The sequence below is a fragment of the Cucurbita pepo genome, chromosome 20 (genome assembly GCF_057944985.1).
Source record: "Cucurbita pepo subsp. pepo isolate OVF chromosome 20, ASM5794498v1, whole genome shotgun sequence".
Classification (NCBI taxonomy): Eukaryota; Viridiplantae; Streptophyta; class Magnoliopsida; order Cucurbitales; family Cucurbitaceae; genus Cucurbita; species Cucurbita pepo.
Window position 1 is genome coordinate 6,499,646 of NC_141817.1, and position 23,875 is coordinate 6,523,520.

A 23,875-nucleotide genomic window follows, 5' to 3' on the forward strand; every position below is an offset into this window, starting at 1 on the left:
AACATTTGATGGTTTGATGAACAAGTATACTTTTACTTTGTGTGGGAAGAAATTTACTCTACTTCCATTGTCTCCATATGAAGTACATTGTGACCAATAAAAATTAGAGAAGAAAAGAAAAGAATATGAAGAACAACCGTGGAGAGAAGAAACTAAGGTAAAAGAGAGAGATAAGAGTGAAAAAAAAAAGAGAAAAGTGAGGGGCAAAGGATGAGTAAAAACCAAGAGAGAAAAAAAATGATTTTCAAGAAAAGAGAGAAAATGTAAGTTTGGTTATAAGAATGGGAAAAATGAGAAATATGTTAGCCCAAGAACCAAAATTTGTACTTATGTGCAAATGAATGTGTTTAGCAATGGAACCAAAAACTGATGATGCTTTGCCAAGTGCTTTTAAGTCTCTTTTGCAGGAATTCAATGACATATTTCCACATGAAGATGCATGTACGGGGTTACCCCCTCTAAGAGGGATTGAACACCCAATTGACTTCGTACCTGGGGCAACTCTTCCAAATATGGCTGCCTATAGGACCAATCCCACCGAGACTAAGGAGATTCAGAGACAAGTGGAAGAACTCATGGATAAAGATATGTTAGAGAAAGCATGAGTCCTTGTTCGGTTCCTGTGATTTTGGTACCCAATAAAGATGGCATGTGGAGGATGTGTGTTGATTGTCGAGCCATCAACAAGATCACGGTAAAGTATCGACACCCTATTCCTAGATTGGATGACATGTTGGATGAATTATATGGTGCTAATCTGCTTTGAAAAATAGATCTTAAAAGTGGTTATCATCAAATTCGAATGAATGTGGGAGATGGGTGGAAAACGGCTTTCAAAACAAAGTTTGGGCTTTATGAGTGGCTCGTTATGCCATTTGGCCTTACAAATGCACCAAGTACTTTTATGAGGCTAATGAATCATGTTTTGAGAGACTATATTGGAAAATTTGTTGTTGTATACTTTGATGATATCCTTGTTTACTCAAAAAGCTTGAATGATCATATTTTGCAGGTTAAGAAAATTTTGTTTATACTTAGAGAAGAGAAGCTTTATGCCAACTTCAAAAAGGTGCAGTTTTTGTCTAGACCAAGTCAACTTCCTAGGATTCTTAGTTGGAAAGAAGGGAGTACAAGTTGATGAAGAAAATGTAAAAGCTATTAGTGTAATACCCGAAGAAAGGGAAATAGAAATAGAAAAGGAAAAAAAAAAGAAAAAAAAAAAGAAAAAAGAAAAAAAAAAAGGAAAAGTCGAGAGGGGCAAATAGGTAAATTTGCCCCTCCAACCACCTAAGGGGTCCAAACGAAACCCCATCCATAATCCTGCAAAAGAGAGATAGTGAGAGAAAGGGGTAGAGAGAACCTAGAGAGAGGAGAAAGGATGAACCGCCGGAAGACTCACCGAAACCTACCGTCGGAGTCTATTCCGGTGAAGATCATGATGCAAGGAGGTGAAGATCATGCAGAGAGACTTTCTTGGAAGGGAAAAGAGAATGTGGGTGGCCGGAGTCCCATTTTTCATCAAGAAGTCAGAAAACCCGCAAGGAACAACTCTACGCATGATCTGTGAAGAAGTTTGGCCGAGACCTCAACCCGAAGGCGGAGATCCGAGAGTCGTCCGAGAACGGTGAGCAAAATTCCGACCTTCTTAACTCGTCCGGTAGTTAATCAAAAATTACGAAAAAAATACGAGGACGTAACCAGTAACACGATCTAAAACTTTGTCGAAGGAATCATGTTGATCCGATCTACGGATCGAAAGATATGAAAATCGGAAAAGAAGGTTGTGTTTCGGTTTTCAGAGGGCAGAGAAGAAAGGAGAAGAAGAAAAAAAAAAAAAAAGAAGAAAGGAGTCGGCCGGCGAGCGGCGGACGGCGGCGACAGGCGCCGAACGGCTGCGACAGGCACCGGACGGCTGCGACAGGCGCCGGACGGCTGCGACAGGCACCGGACGGCTGCGACAGGTGCCGGACACGCGTCGACCATCGGCTGGAGCAACGCAGCTCCAGCGAGGCGTCGACACGTGTCGGCCGCAAGCCGGGCTGAACCGCGACGCGAGCCGAGCCGACTGGACCGACCGACCCGCGACTATGCGGAGGCAGGCGCGCGTGGCAGCCTGCGATTGGCGCCTTCCCGCGCGCGTGGCCACGCACTCCCAGCGTGCTGCTGGCGCGTGAGCGCGCGTGGAACGGCCAATTTGGCCCGGTTGCTTTCTGTTTGCCCGATTTTTGTCCCGGTTCCAGTTCTAATACTGTTCTTACGTGAATTGGGACCTAATTTAAAGAAATCAGTATTTTTGGACACCTCACGGGCAAAGAAACGCTAGCGAAAGGGCACGCGTCAACCAGGTAAGTCACCACCCGGTATTTAGGAAGAAATACTTGTAGGGTTCGCTTGGATTGTATGTATGCATGTTAGTAATTTTGCCTTAAATTAGCTCTCCATGAATGAGATTAATTAGATGGATTGTTATGATGTGTTGGGTGAATTATCTGAGTGTTGCTTGTATGTCTTAAGCTTCCGTTGTACGTATGCATGCGTTTAATTTATGTTAGAATTGTGTATGCCGGGTTTCGGGTGCTTGATGGACAAATTCGCCCCATTGAACGTGAACTTCGTGCTCTGGGTGCTTGATGGAGGTCATCGCCCCGTTGAGCCGGTATGCCTAGTTTGCATGAATTACATACTATGATGTTAGAAGAAGATTGCATGCACCCTCTGTTAATTGCTACGGCCCATTTCTATGATAAGATTAGGGAATTTCTGTTAGGAGCGATATGCCGCTCTAGACAGACTTAATTTTCCCCTAGAAACTTAGCGGTTTACCACGGCAAGAAAGTACCTAGGAGGGTTCATAGATTGCTAGCGTGAGAACGGTATCTATAGCTTCGTGGGAGGACCAAGGGTCCCTGATCATTCCTTACTGCTCTTAGCCATTTCGCATGGGAAATGTGTCCCCACGTCGTACAGCCCATTAGCTGCATGGGAACGGGTTGGGTCGCGCCCCCCATAGGAGGACTATATGGGCGTAGGGGTATTCAGCACACCCATAGGCTAGATACCATGTAGTCCTAGATAGCCATGTAGAGGTAGCGCCTCATAGAGAGATACCGACCATATCAGCTTGGCATAAGGAACCTCTCGGTGACTAATGAAAGGATGATGAACCGGTGAAACCCAAGGGGCAAGCCCCAAGAGACTAAGGTTAGAACCCGATGTCCTAGAACCGAATTAGAAAACCATGGGAGTTCTGTTAAATTAAGATGCGAAGAGAGCCTACAAGTAGGTGGCTTACTGAGTATAATTTTTATACTCATCCCGTTCTCCTTTATTTTTTTTCAGGTGTTCACTGGCTGCTAGTCGAGGTAGAGGAGCATTTGAGAGCTGTACAGTCACAGAGGGGGTCGTTCCGGAGCGTCAGTCCATTTTCGGTCTTTTAGAGTCTTTTGTATTTCATTTTATATTTGCAATTTCTTTTGTAATAATTAACAAACAAAATTTCTCTCTTTTGTTTTAATTCAAAGTATTTTTATATTTTTACTTTGGTTTTCTTTTCTTTTATTTTTCTTTTGTTTGTTTTCGATTTCGTCTTTTAGTCACGATTCGATTTTTCGAAGCCTCGAAAATCGGGTCGTGACAATTAGAGAATGGCCAACACCCACAAATGCAACCGAGGTAAGATCTTTTCATGGTTTGGCTAGTTTCTATAGGAGATTCATTAAAGATTTCAGTAGTATAGCATCACCATTGAATGAACTTGTTAAAAAGCATGTGAAATTTTAATGGAAGGAAAAACAAGAGAATGCATTCAATGAACTGAAAGATAAATTAACCAATGCACCTTTTCTTGCTTTACCTAACTTTGATAAATCTTTTGAAATTGAATGTGATGCAAGTGGGATAGGCATAAGGGCTGTTTTAATGTAGGAAAAAAGGCCAATCATGTTCTTTAGTGAAAAGCTTAATGGAGCACAACTCAACTATCCGACTTATGACAAAGAGTTATATGCACTTGTGAGGGCTTTGCAAGTTTGGCAACATTATTTGTGGCCAAAAGAGTTTGTTATTCATACGAACCATGAAAGTTTGAAGCACCTCAAAAGCCAAACAAAGCTAAATAGGAGACATGCTAAATGGGTGGAATTCATTGAGACGTTTCCTTATGTAATCCATTACAAAAAGGGGAAGGATAATGTGGTCGCAGATGCATTATCAAGAAGGTATGCTTTATTTTCTTCCCTTACTGCAAAAATTCTTGGTTTTAAACACATGATTAAATTGTACAAAGTTGAAAAATCTGAATTTTATGATGTGTATATGCAATGTTTAGAAGGGAAACATGTGCAAGATCATATGGTGTTCGATGATATGCTTTTTAGGAAGGGTAAACTTTGTATCCCTAGATGTTCTATTCGAGAGTTACTTGTGAAGGAGGCTCATGGGGGAGGACTTATGGGACATTTTGGAGAATTTAAAACATATAGCATGTTGTGTGAACATTTTTATTGGTTGAAAATGAGGAAAGATGTGAACAAAGTATGCAAGCAATGTTTTAAATGTAAGGAGGCTAAGTCTAAGACATAACCACATGGTCTTTACACACCTTTATATGTTCCTAGTGAACCATGGGTTGACATTAGCATGGATTTTGTTCTAGGATTACCAAAGACTAGAAGACACCATGATAGCATTTTTGTGGTGGTTGATAGGTTTAGTAAGATGGCACATTTCATTCCATGTAACAAAACAGATGATGCTACCAATATAGCTAATCTATTCTTTAAGGAAGTGGTTAGATTGCATGGTATTCCCAAAACCATTGTTAGTGACAGGGATGTAAAATTTTTAAGCCATTTTTGGAAGGTTTTGTGGGGAAAGTTGGGAACTAAGCTTCTATTTTCTACAACATGTCACCCCCAAACCGATGGACAAACTGAGGTCGTTAATAGAACATTAGGAGCCTTACTTAGGTCACTAATTTCTAAAAATCTTAAGTCTTGGGAAGAGACTCTACCTTTTGTGGAATTTGCATACAATAGAGCAATACATAGTACCACTCAGTGTTCACCGTTTGAGGTTGTGTATGGATTTAATCCTTTAACTCCTCTAGATTTATCGCCTTTGCCACCTAATATGTTTGCTAATGATGCAGCTTCTTCAAGAGCCGAATACATAAAAAATATTCACAAAGACATAAAAGAAAGAATTGAAAACAAAAATAAAAAACTAGTCACGCGCAAGAATCAAGGAATAAAGAAATTGATTTTTAAACAAGGTGACTGGGTTTGGGTCCATCTACGAAAGGAAAGGTTTCCAAGTCAGAGAAAGTCAAAACTTCAACCAAGAGGAAATAGTCATTTTCAAGTACTAGAGTGGATCAATGACAATGCATACAAGCTAGATCTCAAAGGTGAGTACAATGTAAGTTCAACTTTTAATGTGGCTGATTTGACTCCATTTGATGTAAGGAATGAAGACCTTGATTTGAGGACAAATCCTTTTAAAGAAAGGGAGGATGATATGAATTCAACTACTGACCCTTTGCATGTACCCGAAGGACCGATTACAAGAAGCAAGGTTAAGAAGATTCAAGAGGCCTATACATTGCATCTTCAAAAGCTAGCTAGTGTACAGGTTGAAACAAAGACTTTTGAGCCAAAAAAATCTTTATAGCATTAGCATATCAAATCAAGAAGATAATGGAGTGACTGATATTGGAAAGTAATTAGAAGACTTGCCTTTGGTAGTTGAATTACCAATTAAGGAAATTTATGGAAAGTAATTAGAAGACTTGCCTTTGGTAGTTGAATTACCAATTAAAGAAATTTATTATTGTCTTATTTGCTTCAATTTGTATTTAATAACATTTGTAGTTGGTGGCTGAACTTTATTATGTTAGGGTTACCTTTTAGACCTATTTAAAGGCATGTAATACTCATGTTCGGGGGATTTTGTTGAATACAGAAAAAAACCTTTGTGTTTTCTTGATACCCTTTTGGTGTTATTCGTTTTCAAACCTTGCTTTAGGTTTGATGATTAAACCGATTCATTGAATTAATTTTGATCAAGCTAATTCTGGAGTGAATTGTTTTGGTATCTAAGAGTGACCATCATAGATTCCAAGTTCGATCTAAGAGTCATTCATCTTCTCACCAGCTCTTGGTTGAAATCAATCCGTTAAGTTAGCTTTCTCTGTGAACATTTTGCAAGGATTCTAGAAGGACCTCTAGCTTTGCAAATTCCAGCATTGTTGGCGCTTATCATAAAGTTTGTCCAATCTACCAATGAGGTCGTGCAAAAGATTAAAGTAAGAATGTGCACGAGTTAGAGTAGAAAGAAAAGCTACGCCGAAGTGAAGTGTACAAACCCAAAGCTGAGGTAGGCAACAAGATATTCTTGAAAGTGACCCCATAGAAGGCATTTTCAAGTTGAGAAGAAAGGGCGCTTGGTCTAGTGGTATGATTCTTGCTCATGGTGCGAGAGGTCCCAAGTTGTTCAAGACCGACCCCATAGAAGACACTTTGGAGGATGAAATTTCCTTTTAAATGTGTATGCTGTAATAGTAGAAATTAAAAAAAAAAAATAGAAATTTCGAAAAAAACAAATCCCAGTCACTTCCCCAAATCTCTCCCCTTTCACTAACGAACCCTAATTTTTTAAGTGCTTCATCTAATGAAGCAGTTGATAGAAAACTTCCACTATCACAAAAGAAAACTCAAGAAACACCTGGATTATATCTTGGTCAAGATGTAGCTGTCATGAAAATGATGGTTTAGAGGATGAATTCAATATTTAAGCTACTTTATGTCGTTAGATGTTGTGCTATGTTATGCTATGATATGCTATATTATTTCATGACGTGCTATATTATGTCATGTTATGACACGTTATGCTATGATAAATCACGTTATGCTATGTTATTTTATGTCCTCGTGGCTGCTACACTAACTTAAAGCTTCCTTGTATAGTTCTCGTTATCGTATTCGAAGAGATACTTTAATTTTTCTTTTTTCTTTTTTCTTTTTTTGCATGCATAATGTGGAAATATCATCACTAGCCCAATAGAGTCAAGCCCAATAATTGTACGAGCCCATCATATATTTATTTTAGTAGAGATTTAGGAAAAATACCTCAAGATTTTAGGAAAAAGATTAAGATTTGTTAGGTCCAGATTGCGTAAGCTACAGTATAAATACCCCTCCACCTACCTAGGTTATTCATCCAAGAAATCCAAAAACAATAAAGAGCAGTAGTATTCTACAGAGTGTCTTGTATTCTCTTCTCGATTAGTGTTAATAAAGAGTGCGAGTGTTTCCCACAGAGAATTGTGTTCAACATTTGGTATCAGAGCAAGGTTAGTGTAGGTTATCTGATCTCTTGGAATTCTTAGTATGCTCTGTGGTTGCAGCTCTGTGATATGAACCAAGAGACAACAATCATACAATATACTTCAATGAAGATGTGAAGAAAAGATGATCCAATTCATGCTACATTGAAGAAGAATGAAGTTTGATTGTTGTAAATTTTGGGTGGGTTACAATTTAGAGTAATTTAGAGTTATTGTATTTTAAGACTTTTTATTTAATTTCGGTTACATTTACATAATGGCTAATTATGGCCATAAAGTATGAATGTTACAACTCTTGGAAGGCCTTTAATAGTTTCATTTTTGAGGCTATATAAAAGCCTTGTATGTTGTATTTGTAAGCAGACTTGGAAAATATAGTAAAAGAAGCATTTGTGCTTTTCTTTAGCCAATGGCTAAGTTTCTTTGCAATTCTATGTAGTTTAGGTTGCATGTAGAATCATTCAAGCTCGACATGATCAATCTTGCTTGTGGAGTGATTCGAATCTCAAACAAGTGTTCTTGCGTTGAGATATTTGATGAACAAGAATCATTCAAGCTAGACATGATCGATCTTGCTTGTGGAGTGATTCGAATCTCAAACAATGTTCTTGCCTTGAGATATTCGATCAACAAGGTAATCTGAATCTTATTCCCCTTGTATTGATTCCTTATCTTATCACTCTGTCTGATCTTCCACATCAGAAACGATTTCTTAGATTAGTAGTGAGTGAGTTTCTTTTGTATCGTGAGTAGTCTGTGACTCTGCAAGTCTGGTGTCGAAAGAGCTTGTTTGGTATTACTGAGGTATGGCCAACACGATGGGTGATTTCCAAATCGTTAGAGGAATCAAGAAACTCAACAACAACAACTAGAACACGTGGGCAACATGCATGATGTCCTATTTACAAGGACAGGATCTTTGGGAGATCGTTGGCGGGTGCGAAACTATGCCGCCAGAGGATGATTCTAATGGCGCCTTGCGCAAATGGAGAATCAAAGCAGGCAAAGCAATGTTTGTCTTAAATACCACAATCGGAGAAGAGATGTTAGAACATATTTGGGACGACAAGACACCGAAAGAAGCATGGGACACGTTCCTGAAGTTGTTCTCTAAGAAGAACGATACGAGGCTACAACTTCTGGAGAATGAGTTGTTGTCAATTTCACAACGTGACATGACGATTGCTCAGTACTTCCATAAGGTCAAATCCGCCATTGTAGAATCTCGAATGAAGAGGATTATAATCCACAGATTGCGACCGAAATATCGAAGCTTCATTATTGCTGTACAAGGATGGCCCACTCAACCATCACTTGTAGAGTTCGAAAATTTGTTAGCCAACCAAGAAGCCATGGCTAAACAAATGGGAGGCATCACATTGAAGGGTGAAGAGGAAGCACTCTACACAAGTGAAAGTCGGAGCAATAATAGGCCTACCAAATGTGGATACAATGGTGACAAAAGAAGAAGCCACCAGGGAACTACACAACCTGAGAGAGCTCAAAAGAACGACAACAAGAGTTTCAAAGAAAATAGATTTGGAGGTATTTGCTATAATTGTGGGAAAAATGGCCACATGTCTAGAGATTGTTGGTCCAGGAAAAAGTCTATTGAAAGCAATGCGGCAATATCCAAAAAGAAGATAGAAGATGAATGGGATGCAGAGGTACTATGTCCCATAGAAGAAGACGAGCTAGCACTCATGACGATAATGGAAGACCATATCAACTATGAGAATGACTGGATCGTTGATTCAGGATGTTCAAACCACACGACTGACGATCAGAGAAAATTGCAAGACAAGAAAGAGTACAAAGGAAGTCATATGGTACGCACAACAAATAATACACAACTATCAATTGCTCAAATCGGCAATACGACAATCATGCCTGGCAATAAGTCTGATACAGTGTCGCTACATAATGTTTATCATGTACCGGGTATAAAGAAGAACTTGTTGTCAGTATCACAACTAACAACATCAGGAAGCTACGTCTTATTTGGGCCAGAAGATGTAAAAGTTTATCAAGATGTTAAGATAATAGAAAAGCCGACAATAGAAGGACGAAGAGTGGAGTCTGTCTACGTCCTATCTGCAGAGTCTGCCTATGTTGACAAGACCCGAAAGAATGAGACGACAGATCTATGGCATGCAAGATTGGGACATATTAGTTACCATAAGTTGAAGCTGATTTTGGAGAAATCCATGCTCAAAGGTCTACCTCAACTTGAAGTCAAAACAGACGTTGTCTGCGCTGGATGTCAATATGGTAAAGCTCATCAATTACCATACAAAGAGTCAAGTTTCAAAGCAAAGAAACCATTAGAGTTAATTCACTCTGATTTGTTCGGCCCAGTCAAACAAGCATCGATCAGCAGAATGCGGTATATGGTGACATTTATTGACGACTACTCAAGATATGTGTGGATTTTCTTTATGAATGAAAAGTCTGACACGTTCTTAAAGTTTCAAGAATTCAAGATGATGGTCGAAGGAGAAGTAGGAGCGAAGATTCGTTGTCTACGTTCAGACAATGGCGGAGAATACACGTTAGATGAGTTCGATCAATATTTACACGAGTGTGGGATACAACGTCAATTTACATGTGCCAACACGCCACAACAAAGATTAAGATTTGTTAGGTCCAGATTGCGTAGGCTACAGTATTCATCCAAGAAATCCAATAACAATAAAGAGCAGTAGTATTCTACAGAGTGTCTTGTATTCTGTTCTTGATTAGTGTTAATAAAGAGTGCGAGTGTTTCCCACAGAGAGTTGTGTTCAACACATAATTCCTATGTTATGTTTAAGGCTGGTTCGACATGTCATGATATGAACCACGACCAAGAAATTTCCATACCTCAAGGTCCAATTACAAGGACGAGAGCCAAGAAGCTACAACAAACCTTATACAGTTATATTCAAGCTATGGTGAGCTCATCAAAGGAAATTCTAGAAGACGTTGGAGACCTCCCTTATATGTTATGCAAAGTTGAGCTTCAAGACAGAGATGAATTAAATGCACTTTAAGTTGCATTTAATGAACTCCGCTGAATTTATCAAATAGTCCAAGGAGGACTAATGAGCACATTTTATTATTTGCATTATTTAATTATAGTTTAACTATTTGTTTTCATATTTAAGCTAGTTTTAAATATACGAGTTAAGGTTATATTGTAACCCACATAGGTTACTATATTCCACCATTAACTAGCCATTTTAATATGGAGGTTATGGGTATTTCTCATTTACTAGCCCATTTAATTTTGGAGTTATGTATCACATAGGTTAAGAGGTTTGTAAAGGCTATATAAAGCCTTCTTTTCTTTGATTAGACATCAGATTTTGGAATTAAGAATAGAATTTCTATTTTAGATTTGTTGAGAGCTAAACTTTTTTTGCAAATTCTTGTGTTTAGAACTTGCATGTAGAGTCATTCAAGTGGTATTGATCAAACCTCTTGTGGAGTGATTCGAATCACGAGTTTAGAAACGAGTTTTCTTTATTCTTGATCTTGATCATCAAGGTAATCCGTTCCATACTTTCCCTTGGGTTGATTTCCATATCATTTTGGTATCAGAGCTTTAGGCTCAAGATGGGATATATTATTATTTTTTTTCTCAGTTTGTGTAGAATGTTCATATTCTATCACAAAAATATATAACAAAAAAAAAATACATTTTTTTATATTCTTTAAAGTGTTAGATCTGGATCTTATCAATACTTTATTCTTCTTTAAGATCTTCTAAATCAATTTTCTTGTTGGTAAATTGATTAGATTTTGCCCATAAGCAAAAAAAAAAAAAAAAACCATTGAAAGAAAGAAAGCATATTGATGTTAAATGTCTTTCTTTTTTCCTCTTGATTATTATATGTAACTCTCATATGTTACTACGTCTAAATTAGTCCTTAATCATTTTCTTTCTTTAATTCGTTTCTTTGTCGTTATTCGGATTGCTCCTTCAATACCCTTGTTTATGTGTTGAGTGTGCTGTCTATTCACTTTGAATTGCACTTAGCTCTATAACATAGCTTGTCTCACATTCCAATTTGTTTTTTTTGGAGTGTGATTTGTGTGTGCTCAATTGTGAGGGTGAGTTTGTAAGGGCACACATTGATTCGAGTGTTGAGTGCTAAACACGAGTGAACTACATTTACGAGTGAATACACATGAGGGAGCGCTTGTGAGGTCCTTTTTTTCTTTTATCTTTCTTTTGTAGCATGGAAAATCCAGACGACAATACTAACATTACTGATGCACGATTGAGAGAAGCACAACAACAAACCATGGAAAGACTAATTCGAGGAATAGAAGAGTTGACTGATCGAATAGGAAGATTGGAGATTCAAAATCAAGCACGACAGAGGATTCCACAACCTACGCCCTCAACCGATACATATGAGGGCGACAATTCTGATCACCACGAGGATAATCCACATGCGGTTGGTCATGGCTTGATGCGAGGGCGAGACCATGGAAGAAGGTATCATAATTTACAACAACGAGTTCCTTATGATGATAGAATTGATCGTAACGTGTGGAGCATCAAATTAAAACTTCCCAAGTTTTATGGCAAAACCGATCCAGAGGAGTACCTTTAATAGGAGAGAATGGTGGAGTCGGTGTTCAACAGTCATAATTTTAGTGATAAAAAGAAGGTACTGTTATGCATTGCTCAATTCAAACAATATGCTCAAATTTGGTGGGATAAATTGATGTCAAGTAGGAGAAGAAACCTTGAAGCACCAATTGATTCATGGTACGAGTTCAAAGAGTCCATGAGGAAGCGTTTTGTTCCACAATATTTTCAACGGGACATGGCGCAAAAGCTTCAAGCATTGAAACAAGGACGCAAGTCTGTGGAAGATTATTACAAGGAGATGGATACGTTGATGGATCGACTTGATCTCGATGAGGACATGGAGGCTCTCATGACACGATTTCTTAATGGGTTAAACACAGAGATTGTAGACAAGACTGATTTACAGCCTTATTCTAATATCGAGGAGTTGTTGCACATTGCAATTAAGATCGAGAGGCAAATCCAAAGAAGGTCTCAACGGTATTCTTCTAAAACTTTTCCCAATTCTACTTCTACATGGAAAAAGGATAGTAAGAACATTGATTATAAGCATAGAAATCCAGAGATTAATGAGAAGCCTCAAGCTAAATTTGAGAAAGGGGAGAGTTTTAGAACAGGGAAAGAAAAAGTAGAAAAGTCTAATGTTCGAAATAGGGATTTAAAGTGTTGGAGATGTCAAGGGGTAGGACACTATAGTAGAGATTGCCCAAATGCAAGAATTATGTCCATCAAGGAGGGAGAAATTGTTACGGATGACGAGGCACATGACGACATAAATGAGGAAACTGATGAGAGTGAGGAGTTTAGCGAAGAGGACCCTACACATATATCTTTGGTTACTCGACGAGCTCTAAACACCCACATTAAGGAGGACGGCCTAGATCAAAGAGAGAACTTGTTTCAAACTCGTTGTCTTGTTCAATCTGTACCTTGTAGTGTTGTCATTGATAGCGGTAGTTGCACCAATGTTGTGAGTTCCATTCTGGTCAAAAGACTTAATTTAAAGACACAACCACATCCAAGACCCTACAAGCTTCAATTGTTGAATGATTGTGGGGAAGTACGGGTAACTCAACAAACTCTTGTTTCATTTACTATTGGAAAATATGTTGATGATGTTTTATGTGATGTTGTATCCATGCATGTTGGAGATTTACTACTGGGGAGGCCATGGCAATTTGATCGTCGGGTAATGTATGATGGGTATGCAAATCGATACTCTTTTACTCACAATGGTAGAAAAACTACTCTTGTTCCATTGTCTCCAAAAGATGTATTTATTGATCATTGCAAACTTGAAAAGAAAAGGCAAGAGGCTGATGCAAAAGCATAGATTGAAAAAGAATCAAGTGAAAAAATGAGCTTGAGTGAAAAGCAAGAGAGTAACACTCAGCCTAGAGAAAAAAAAGAGAGAAAAGTCAAATCAGTAAGCTTGTATGTTAGATCAAGTGAGGCTAGGAATGTTTTGCTCTCTAACCAGACTATTCTTGTACTTATGTGCAAGGGGTCTTGTTACTTTACTAACATGCTTAACCCTTCTTTGCCTAGTGATTTTGTTGTGCTTTTGCAAGAGTTTGAAGATTTATTTTCTGAGGAGATGCCTAGTAGTTTGCCACCACTTAGAGGGATTGAACACAAGATTGACTTCATTCCTGGCGCGCCCATTCCAAACCGACCAACATATAGGAGTAATCCGAAGGAGGCTGAAGAGATACAAAGGCAAGTAAGTGAACTCCTTACTAAAGGGTACGTACGTGAAAGTTTGAGTCCTTGTTCTGTTCTAGTTATTCTTGTACCTAAGAAAGATGGTTCTTGGCGTATGTGTGTTGATTGTAGGGCTATAAACAAGATAACTATAAAGTATAGGCATCCAATTCCCAGATTAGATGATATGCTTGATGAATTGCATGGATGTAGTCTTTTTACTAAGATTGATTTAAAATTGGGTTATCATCAAATTCGCGTGCATATTGGGGATGAGTGGAAAACAGCTTTTAAAACCAAGTATGGTCTTTATGAATGGTTGGTTATGCCTTTTGGATTAACTAATGCACCTAGTACATTCATGAGACTAATGAACCATGTCTTACGAGAATACTTAGGTAAGTTTGTGGTTGTTTATTTTGATGACATCCTTGTTTACTCTAAATCTTTAGATGATCATATTATCCATGTACACAATGTTTTGACTACTTTAAGAAATGAATGTTTGTATGTAAATTTAAAGAAATGTAGCTTTTGCATGGAAAAATTTAACTTTCTTGGGTTTGTAGTTTCATCTAATGGTGTTGAGGTTGATGAGGAGAAAGTGAAGGCTATAAAAGAGTGGCCTACACCTAAAAATGTAAGTGAGGTAAGAAGTTTTCATGGTCTTGCAAGTTTCTACCGTAGGTTCATTAAGAATTTTAGTACAATTGCTTCACCCTTGAATGAACTTGTTAAGAAAAATGTATCCTTTATATGGGAAAAAGATCAAGAACTTGCTTTTAATACTTTGAAAGAAAAATTGAGTTCTGCTCCTTTGCTTGCATTACCTAATTTTGAGTCTACTTTTGAAATTGAATGTGATGCTAGTGGAGTAGGGATAGGTGCTGTATTAATGCAAAATCAAAGACCTTTAATGTTCTTTAGTGAGAAGTTGACTGGTGCATCTTTAAGGTATCCAACTTATGACAAAGAGCTTTATGCTTTGGTTCGTGCATTGCAAACCTGGCAACATTATCTTTGGCCTAAGGAGTTCATTATTCATACGGATCATGAAAGTTTAAAGCATTTGAGAGTACAAAATAAACTCAACAAACGACATGCTAAGTGGTTAGAATTTATTGAAACATTCCCTTATGTCATAAGATATAAACAAGGTAAGGAGAACATTGTTGCAGATGCTTATCACGAAGGTATATCCTCCTCAATACTTTGAATGCTAGGTTGTTGGGTTTTGAACACATAAAGGATTTGTATCAACATGACATGTTCTTTGCTCCTTTTGTTGAATCTTGTGAAAAAGGACTCATTATGGATAATTACTTGTTGTTAGATGGATTTTTGTTCCGAAAAGGCAAACTTTGCATACCATCTTGTTCCATACGTGAGCTACTTGTGAGGGAAGCTCATGGAGGTGGTTTAATGGCACACCATGGAGTTTCTAAAACGTATGATATGCTCTCTGAACATCTTTTTTGGCCTAAAACGAGACATGATGTTCATAAAGTTTGTGCTCGTTGCATAGCATGTAAACAAGCTAAGTCTAGGCTTCAACCACATGGTTTATACTCCCCATTACCAGTTCCTAATGGTCCTTGGATTGATATATCAATGGATTTTGTTTTAGTAAAATGGCTCATTTTATTCCTTGTCACAAAACTGATGATGCAAAACATATTGCAGACCTGTTCTTTAGGGAAGTTGTACGATTGCATGACATTCCTAAAAGCATCGTTAGTGATCGTGATGTCAAATTTTTAAGCCACTTTTGGTGTGTTTTATGGGGTAAGTTAGGAACTAAGCTCGTATATTCAACTACTTGTCATCCTCAAACGGATGGACAAACTGAAGTTGTTAACAGAACCATGACTACTATGCTTAGGGCTATTATTGATAAGAATCTTAAGACTTGGGAGGATTGTGTGCCATTTATAGAATTTGCATATAATAGGGTTGTTCATAGCACTACTAAATGCACACCTTTTGAAATTGTTTATGGCTTTAATCCTTTTAACCCCCATTGACTTGTTACCTATACCATCAAAAGAATTTGTGAATTTTGATGCAAATGTCAAGGTTGAGTTTGTTCATAAACTGCACAAGCAAGTAAAAGAACAAATTGAGAAACAAAATTCCAAGGTTGCCACCCGAATTAATAAAGGACGTAAGATTGTCATCTTCAAGCCAGGAGATTGGGTTTGGGTGCATTTCCGAAAAAAAAGATTTCCTACTCAAAGAAAATCTAAGCTTTTACCACGAGGAGATGGACCTTTTCAAGTTCTTGAGCGCATCAACGACAATACTTATAAAATTGATTTATCAGGTAAGTACGGTGTTAGTGCAACTTTTAATGTTGTTGATTTGAGTCCTTTTGATGTAGGTGATGGCATGGATTCGAGGACGAATCCTTCTCAAGAGGGGGAGAATGATATGAACCACGACCAAGGAATTTCCATACCTCAAGGTCCAATTACAAGGACGAGAGCCAAGAAGCTACAATAAACCTTATACAGTTATATTCAAGCTATGGTGAGCTCATCAAAGGAAATTCTAGAAGACGTTGGAGACCTCCCTTATATGTTATGTAAAGTTGAGATTCAAGACAGAGATGAATTAAATGCACTTTAAGTTGCATTTAATGAACTCCGCTGAATTTACCAAATAGTCCAAGGATGACTAATAAGCACATTTTATTATTTGCATTATTTAATTATAGTTTAACTATTTGTTTTCATATTTAAGCTAGTTTTAAATATAGGAGTTAAGATTATATTGTAACCCACATAGGTTACTATATTCCACCATTAACTAGCCATTTTAATATGGAGGTTATGGGTATTTCTCATTTACTAGCTCATTTAATTTTGGAGTTACGTATCACATAGGTTAAGAGGTTTGTAAAGGCTATATAAAGTCTTCTTTTCTTTGATTAGACATCAGATTTTGGAATTAAGAATAGAATTTCTATTTTAGCTTTGTTGAGAGCTAAACTTTCTTTACAAATTCTTGTGTTTAGAACTTGCATGTAGAGTCATTCAAGTGGTATTGATCAAACCTCTTGTGGAGTGATTCGAATCACTAGTTTAGAAACGAGTTTTCTTTACTCTTGATCTTGATCATCAAGATAATCCGTTCCATACTTTCCCTTGGGTTGATATCCATATCATGTCAATTCTAGTGTGTATCACACCTCTTTGCCACATTTTTGTGTTTCTATTCTTTGATAATCCGAGGCTGCAATTTCTTTCTCCTCTCTATATATTTCTCTTTGGACTTCTCGAGCTAAATAATGCTTTGAGGTTTTTGTCCATTCACTTTAAAAGATCTCCCTTTCTCCATGTTTATCATGCTTTATGGTTATTGCCACGATCATATAGTTATTGCCTAGATCTCCATTCTTTTATAAAGACAATGCTCTTTTGAACTTCTCCATCTAAACTTTGAATTAAATAGCAACACTCTTTGTTTTTTTATAGAGGTCCTTTGACCTTATTTTGATATCATACTATTTTTTGTTTCCACCTTGTACATCAATCGATTTTTCATAGGCTAAGTGCCTAAATTCATATAGTTTATTTGGTTACATTCACCTCAAATCTCCCTATTAACACCCAAAGAATTCAAACCTTCTCAAGAATTCAAACCTTCTCAAGAATTCAAACCTTCCAAGAAGGTAGTCATGTTAGGATGTACACTGTTTTGGAAAACAAGAATAATTAAAAAAATAAATAAGAAAAATGGAAATTTCCAATTTTTATCGAACTTCTTGAATTTTTAACATTTTATTGGGAAAGATTTTCAAAGGATCCCAAGAAGAGAAAAATGATTAAGAAGGGATAGAGAATTTTTCGAAAAATTATAGATTTTCCAGAGAAATAATATTTAAATAATAAAAAATGGCAAATTTCCAAGATGCCCCTGGAAGAGCGGATAATTACAAAAATGCCCCTTGGAACAAAATATGAACGTCTACCATGGCCGCTTGCACAAAACACCCCAAAACGCATATCTCAACCATCAGATCTTCTCCAAAATTGAGGAGTATCTAGAACACTGACAGTTCATCACATCCAACCGCTAGAATTCAAAATTAAGGTCGGTAAAGCCCTGGTCAGAGAAGATGATTTCGGCGAAAGATCTAGAAAACTCAAGGAAGAAACTGTGATGATTTTGGACGTTTCAATGGTGGTGGAGCGTTCTTCTATAAATTATGAGGTAGGGGCAACTAAAAGGAACAAGAATTGAGCCCAATCCAAACCTTAATCAAGTATTAAGAGTGTACGATACAAGATATTCTCCAAATTCATAAGCTACCGTCCATCTTTTGCATTCAAACCTGTTCCTCATCATTCTAAAGAAGATTCCCAGTCATAGGTAATCTCGTCGAATAAATTCTATCCCAATTAATTTCTACACACTTTAAGGATCAATTTTGAAAATGGCCTCGAAGGAATACAACCTCAGGAACAAGCGTAATCGAAGAAATTCGATATCAGGTAAGTTTTGGGAAGAAATTTCAATTCTTGCTTACAACCCTCAATGCCCAAATTTGATGTTTCCAATAGTTAGAGGGAACTAAATAGAGCATATTTGATGAAGGAATCGAAGGCTAAGACGCTCTAGTTCGAGATGTCCAATAGACGGAAAAATTGTGTTATGGATTGAGTTACAAATAGAGGGAAGGAACTCAAAATTCACCTCAACCACGCTCAGAAAGCCTCTTAGAAAAATCCCATTAGTTTAAGTAAGGTGTAAGAAAGATCTTTTCTGAAGGACGTGCACCCTGATAGTGCTTGCACCGTCATAACCAATATCAAAACCTCCTGGGTTTACTCCGGTAATCAATCGAGTTTTTCCTCGACTTTGAATGTCTATAACTTACACTGTAGTTGATGAACAGGTGAGTACTACTTTATTATATTACTGATATGTATGTAAAAAATTTATGTTTTACAATGTAAATAAATAAATTTTATAAAAAAAGAAAAACTTAGGTCTTTACCCTCCATATGTTCCATATGTAGCATTGTTGAAATTTAACTTCTTCAATGTCAAAAATGCTTTAGGTTCTAGTTTTAGGGGTAGATGACATATCTTCCCAAAAACTAGTTTGGAAGAGGACATCCTTAAAGGGATCTTAGTTTTAGGGGTAGATGACATATCTTCCCAAAAACTAGTTTGGAAGAGGACATCTTTAGAGGGATTTTGAAGGTTGTACAAATTTTTGAAGATATTTTTTATTTCTTGGTTGGAGATCTCTGTTTGTTAAGATGTTGTCACCATGTTTTACATTGTACTTCTAAAAGGCTATTAATCAACCGGTTTACAAAATGCAATCCTTCAATGCCCTTGTACACCAAACCAAGTAAATTAGAAACTTGAGTACGATCCTTTCATCATTGGATTGGCAAGCTATCATTCCTACCCACTACTAGGATATACAAATTTCATGAAAGGGAGAAAATGACCCTATAAAGTTAATGGCCCATAAATCAAAAAGCTCTTCTTCTAAAATAAAATTTAAGGGTAGCTCATTTTTCTTACTAATACTTCTTGTCCTTTGATATTGATCCTAACGTTTGCAAAATTCTATAATATCCCTAAAAATTGTTGGCTAATAAATTGTTTCAGGAAAGAATCTCCTTCTTTACTAATAGTTTTACTTTTTACGCAGAATGCCATAGGCTAAAAAATTGGCTACGTTTTCATACAATGGACCTATTGCTTCCTTTTTGTTGCTTTTATTGAATATCGGCTCCTCGGTGAATGCATCATAGATACTTTTGGTTGAATTTTTTCTCCATGTTTTCCAGCCTAGATAGGCGATCTGCTACATGGTTTTTAGCAGCTATGTTAGTATCTAAGATTTGTATCTTAGATTCTTGTAGTAATAGCATGATCGGGTGCATTTTGCACCAAATAAATAAGTCCTAAAATTTTCAACAGCCAATACTACCGCTAGAAGCTCTTTTTCTTTTGTGGTATAATTCACTTGAACCTCATTCAATATTTTGCTTGAACCTTTTCTTCCTTTTATTCTGGCTTTGCCTCTATAACTTGATAACTAACCGATAACTAACCTCACATATTAATCCAAATGGTGAATTCCATTCCGGGGTTAACATTATGGGAACCATAAACTATGAATTTAATGCTTGAAAAGCTATCATGCCTTGTTTATAAAAAAAGAATGAATTTCTTATTTTCCTCCCACAAGTTGCACGAGGATTTTGCAACTTTGGAGAAGTTCTTGATAAACCTCCTAACCTAAGAAATTTCTTATTCCTTTAAAAGTAGTAGGTGAATTTAGTTTCTCAATGGTTTCAATTTTGGATGTGTTCACTTTTATTCCTTTTCCCAATATCTTGTGGCCTAGCACTATCTCTTCATTCACAATGAAATGACATTTTTTCCTATTTAGTTCAAGATTCTTCTCCTCACACCTTTGTACAACCTTCTTTAAACGACACAAACAAATTTCAAATGATTCTCTGTAAACTGAGAAGTCATCTATGAATGGAAATCATACATCGTTGGAATGTTTCTAGAGTGTTGCATAGCTCAAAAGACATCATTCTAAAGGTAAAAATGTCATGCAGACATGTAAATGTGGTCTTCTCATGGTCTTCTGGATTGATTGTAAACTTGTTATATCCCAAATAACTATCTAAAACATAATTATGTGACTTTCTAGCAAGTCTATCGAACATTTGATCAAATGAATGACAAGGGAAAATGGTTATTGCACGTTGCCTTGTTCAGTCTTCTATAATCCATACACATTCTCTGTCCATTCATTATTCCAGTGGGGATTAGCTCATTGTTCTCATCTCCTACTTTTGTCATTCCTTCTTTCTTTGGAACACATTGGAACACATTGAATAGGACTAACTCTACTGCTATTTGCAATCAAATAGATTATTCCAACATCTAGTTACTTAATAATATCTTTTCTAATAACCTCGTTCATCGTTGGGTTTAATCTTCTTTGTTGAAAAATAGTTTTAAATTGTCCTTCCTCAAGTTGAATCATGTGCATACATAGTAAAGGACTAATCACTTTTATGTCTGTCAATGTCGACCATATTGCCCTTCTGTGCTTTGTTAACGTTTCTAGAAGCATATTCTTTGAACGGATAAAAGTGTTGCTAAGATGATGATAAGTAGTATCTCCTCGTCACCTAGATATGAATATTTAGGATAGGGGGCAGTCGTTTCAAGTCTAGTTGTGGTGCTTCTTTAATATATGGCTTCATTTGTGAACTTTTTCTTCCCTCTAATTCTAGGGATTCAATAACTCTATTGACTTCATACAAAACTGCATGATGTTCGATGAAATTACTCCATCTTCTATCTTCTTCTTGCATATATTCCCATTATCTCATTCCTCTTTGAATGGTTGTTCTGTCAGCTCATAAATTTGTGAGCATTCCTCTACCTTTGTTGGATATTTTAGGTCGTCATTTATATATCAAACTCCACTTACTGGTTACAAATTCTCAAAGTGATGGTTTCTTTGTGGACATCCACAGATGTTCTTCCAATTTAAGTGTTAAGAATGTGAAACGGTGTAGGATTGTAAATCTTATCTTTAAATAGATAACTCCTACAAATAATAGAAAATATACTATAAAATATAACAAATATACTGCTAACCAACATAAGATAAAACATACCAAATATACTATTAAACCAAATAGCGTAAATAAAATAAAATATACTAAAAACAAAATCCTAAAATTAAGAAAAAAAATTATAACGTATTCCAACTATATAAAAAATATTCCACAAGTCATAATACTCGGAAGTGTAGTTGGAGAGGGTATGTCAATCACACCCAACTTCTCTCTCATAAAATCAAATAGTTGGAGAGTGTAGGTCAATCACACCCCATTTATTTTCAGAATATCAAATGGTTGTCTTCACAAAGCTTTAGTGAAAATCTTTAAGTTAACTCTAAACAATTATTTGCTGATGATATGGATACATTGATTTACTTTTTAGACTTCCAATAAATAATTGAATTTAATAGGGAAGATGCATAACCGAGAAATAGACTGCAATGATTTACTCCAGGACGGGTAATTTGTCCCATTTAATTTGGTTGGAACAGGTGAATATCTGTGTAACGACCCGAAATTTTCTACTTAATTTAAGGTCGCTACTGTATACATACCATAAACATTGAATGCCGAAGACTTCATTTAAATTCCATAAAACATAACCTTTAACTTAAAAACACAGCCATGGACTTACGTGTTTCGAAAACATCTTTAAAACGACACAACAAAAGACCCGAAATAAAATAAATAAGCGTTTAAGTTTAAAACATCCTATTCTATCCTAAGTCTAAGAAAATGAATACCACTATCCTATGCATGTGCCATGATCTCGAGTTGCGATGCCGTCGTCAGCCGTATAGGAATGCCTTGCCTTAACCTAAAAAATGTTGTAGCACATGGTTTGAGTATTTAAAGAAATACTCAGTAAGTGACCCCACTATTGGGGTTAAATGCAACAATCACATGCAATAAAATGATGGGACCTATCTTTCGTTTCGTTTCATTTGGTTTCGTCTTGTTTCGTTTCTTTTTCGTTTCGTTTCGTTTCATTTTTCCTACGGTGTAATCCTAACAGGTAATCGTGGATGTGTACCATATACTCTACACGCAGCCCATACGTGCAAGTATGAGCTCAACAGCTAGTTCGCACACCGCTGGGCCACTGTCCCTAGCCGGTGGGCATGCTCTGGGGGCCCACCGGGACCCGTTAAAACTAAAACCGTCACGGCAGCGCTATGCAGGGCATAACGATCGTTGTGCTGCCATTTGGATGTACGCGTCCGTACCCTCGTGATGGGATAGGGGTATCCCCCCAAATACATGATCACACAATATGCATGAGGTCCCACTAGTCCTACAGTCATCATTTAATGAACATAACCCCGTGTCACGTTTTCATGCTTACATGTCATTCTCATTCTCATTCTGTTACATATCATACATATTCCTAGCGGGGTTATGTATCTTGCAATTTACCGTATTTCATGTCATACAATTCATTCAGTTACATTCCAATACTCATACAACAAGCCATAATCGTACAAGGGTCACACATCGTCACATGCATTCATATCACATCAACTAAGCAACATAAATAACATACATTCACTTTCACATGATTTCGTACTTAAACACAATAATCTAGCATACAATGTATCATATCATAACCAAGTCATAACGTAAACACTTCATAGTCATATCGTTCTCTAACTTACCATAGCCTTAAAGTTCCTATACCTATCACAGACATATCATTACGTGACGTACCTTGGTCATATCGTCACAAGAACGTACCCTAACGATATCGTTCTATCAATCTATCACAAACCTATCCCTTTCTACCCATAACCTGACCGTATTCTTTCATCAATCTCTCCTATCCATAGCACTCCGGTATGTAACCTAACTCTAACATTTCATGAACGTATCTTACTCCTATCGTTACATTTCGTTTTGTGCATCCTTCTCGTACCCTATCTCAAACATCTCCTAGAGCACATCGTACCATAATTATTATCATACAATCCACATATAATAACATAACATAACATAACATAACATAACATATAGGAAACATATCGATCCACAGACAATTCACACATATCAATATATATGACACGTGCAGAACCACAGGGCACGTGTCAACATCAAATATAACCTTGCCGATAGTAAGGTCACTTACCTGGCTAGCTTAAGTCATTGTCACGTATATATCCTTACTGAAAGTTCGATTCCGTCCTTTGAAATCCAAGCCAACCTATGTGAGCCCATAACATCAGTTTCAAGTTTGAACTCTATACAATTATTTCTCTAATTTACCTTGTTAAAATTCTGATATTTACTGTTAGACAAAATTTAATGGAGTTTCATGCCCTCTGATATCTACGGTTATAGTTTTAAATTTTGTTTAACAAATCTTCCCTCAATCTTCCCTCCTCCCTCATGGTAATTATTTTCATTCTCATTCTGTAAATAGATTCTCAGTTTTGTAAACATCTGTAAATAAGATATTACTCTAATTCTATATTTATTTTCATTCACATTATTGGCCAATTTTAATTTGGCTACTATTTTACATGGATCTGCGAGCTAAAATTATATTGATTCTAACCTTATTTCCTATAACTTACTATGCTAAAAAAAATCTAATTAATTGAACATGAGATCTGATTATTACAT

The 23,875-nt window shown here is 36.8% G+C and overlaps 1 long non-coding RNA gene and 1 pseudogene across 1 annotated transcript; both read left to right on the top strand.

Annotated features, from left to right (window-relative positions):
• The first annotated feature begins 353 nt into the window (after positions 1–353).
• LOC147786460 (uncharacterized) lies at positions 354–4,581 on the top strand (annotated as a pseudogene).
• On the top strand, positions 2,266–3,537 carry LOC147786461 (uncharacterized). The gene is made up of 2 exons (XR_015414659.1): positions 2,266–2,345; positions 3,340–3,537. It is a non-coding gene; the product is annotated as an uncharacterized LOC147786461 (long non-coding RNA).
• Positions 4,582–23,875: the final 19,294 nt, after the last annotated feature.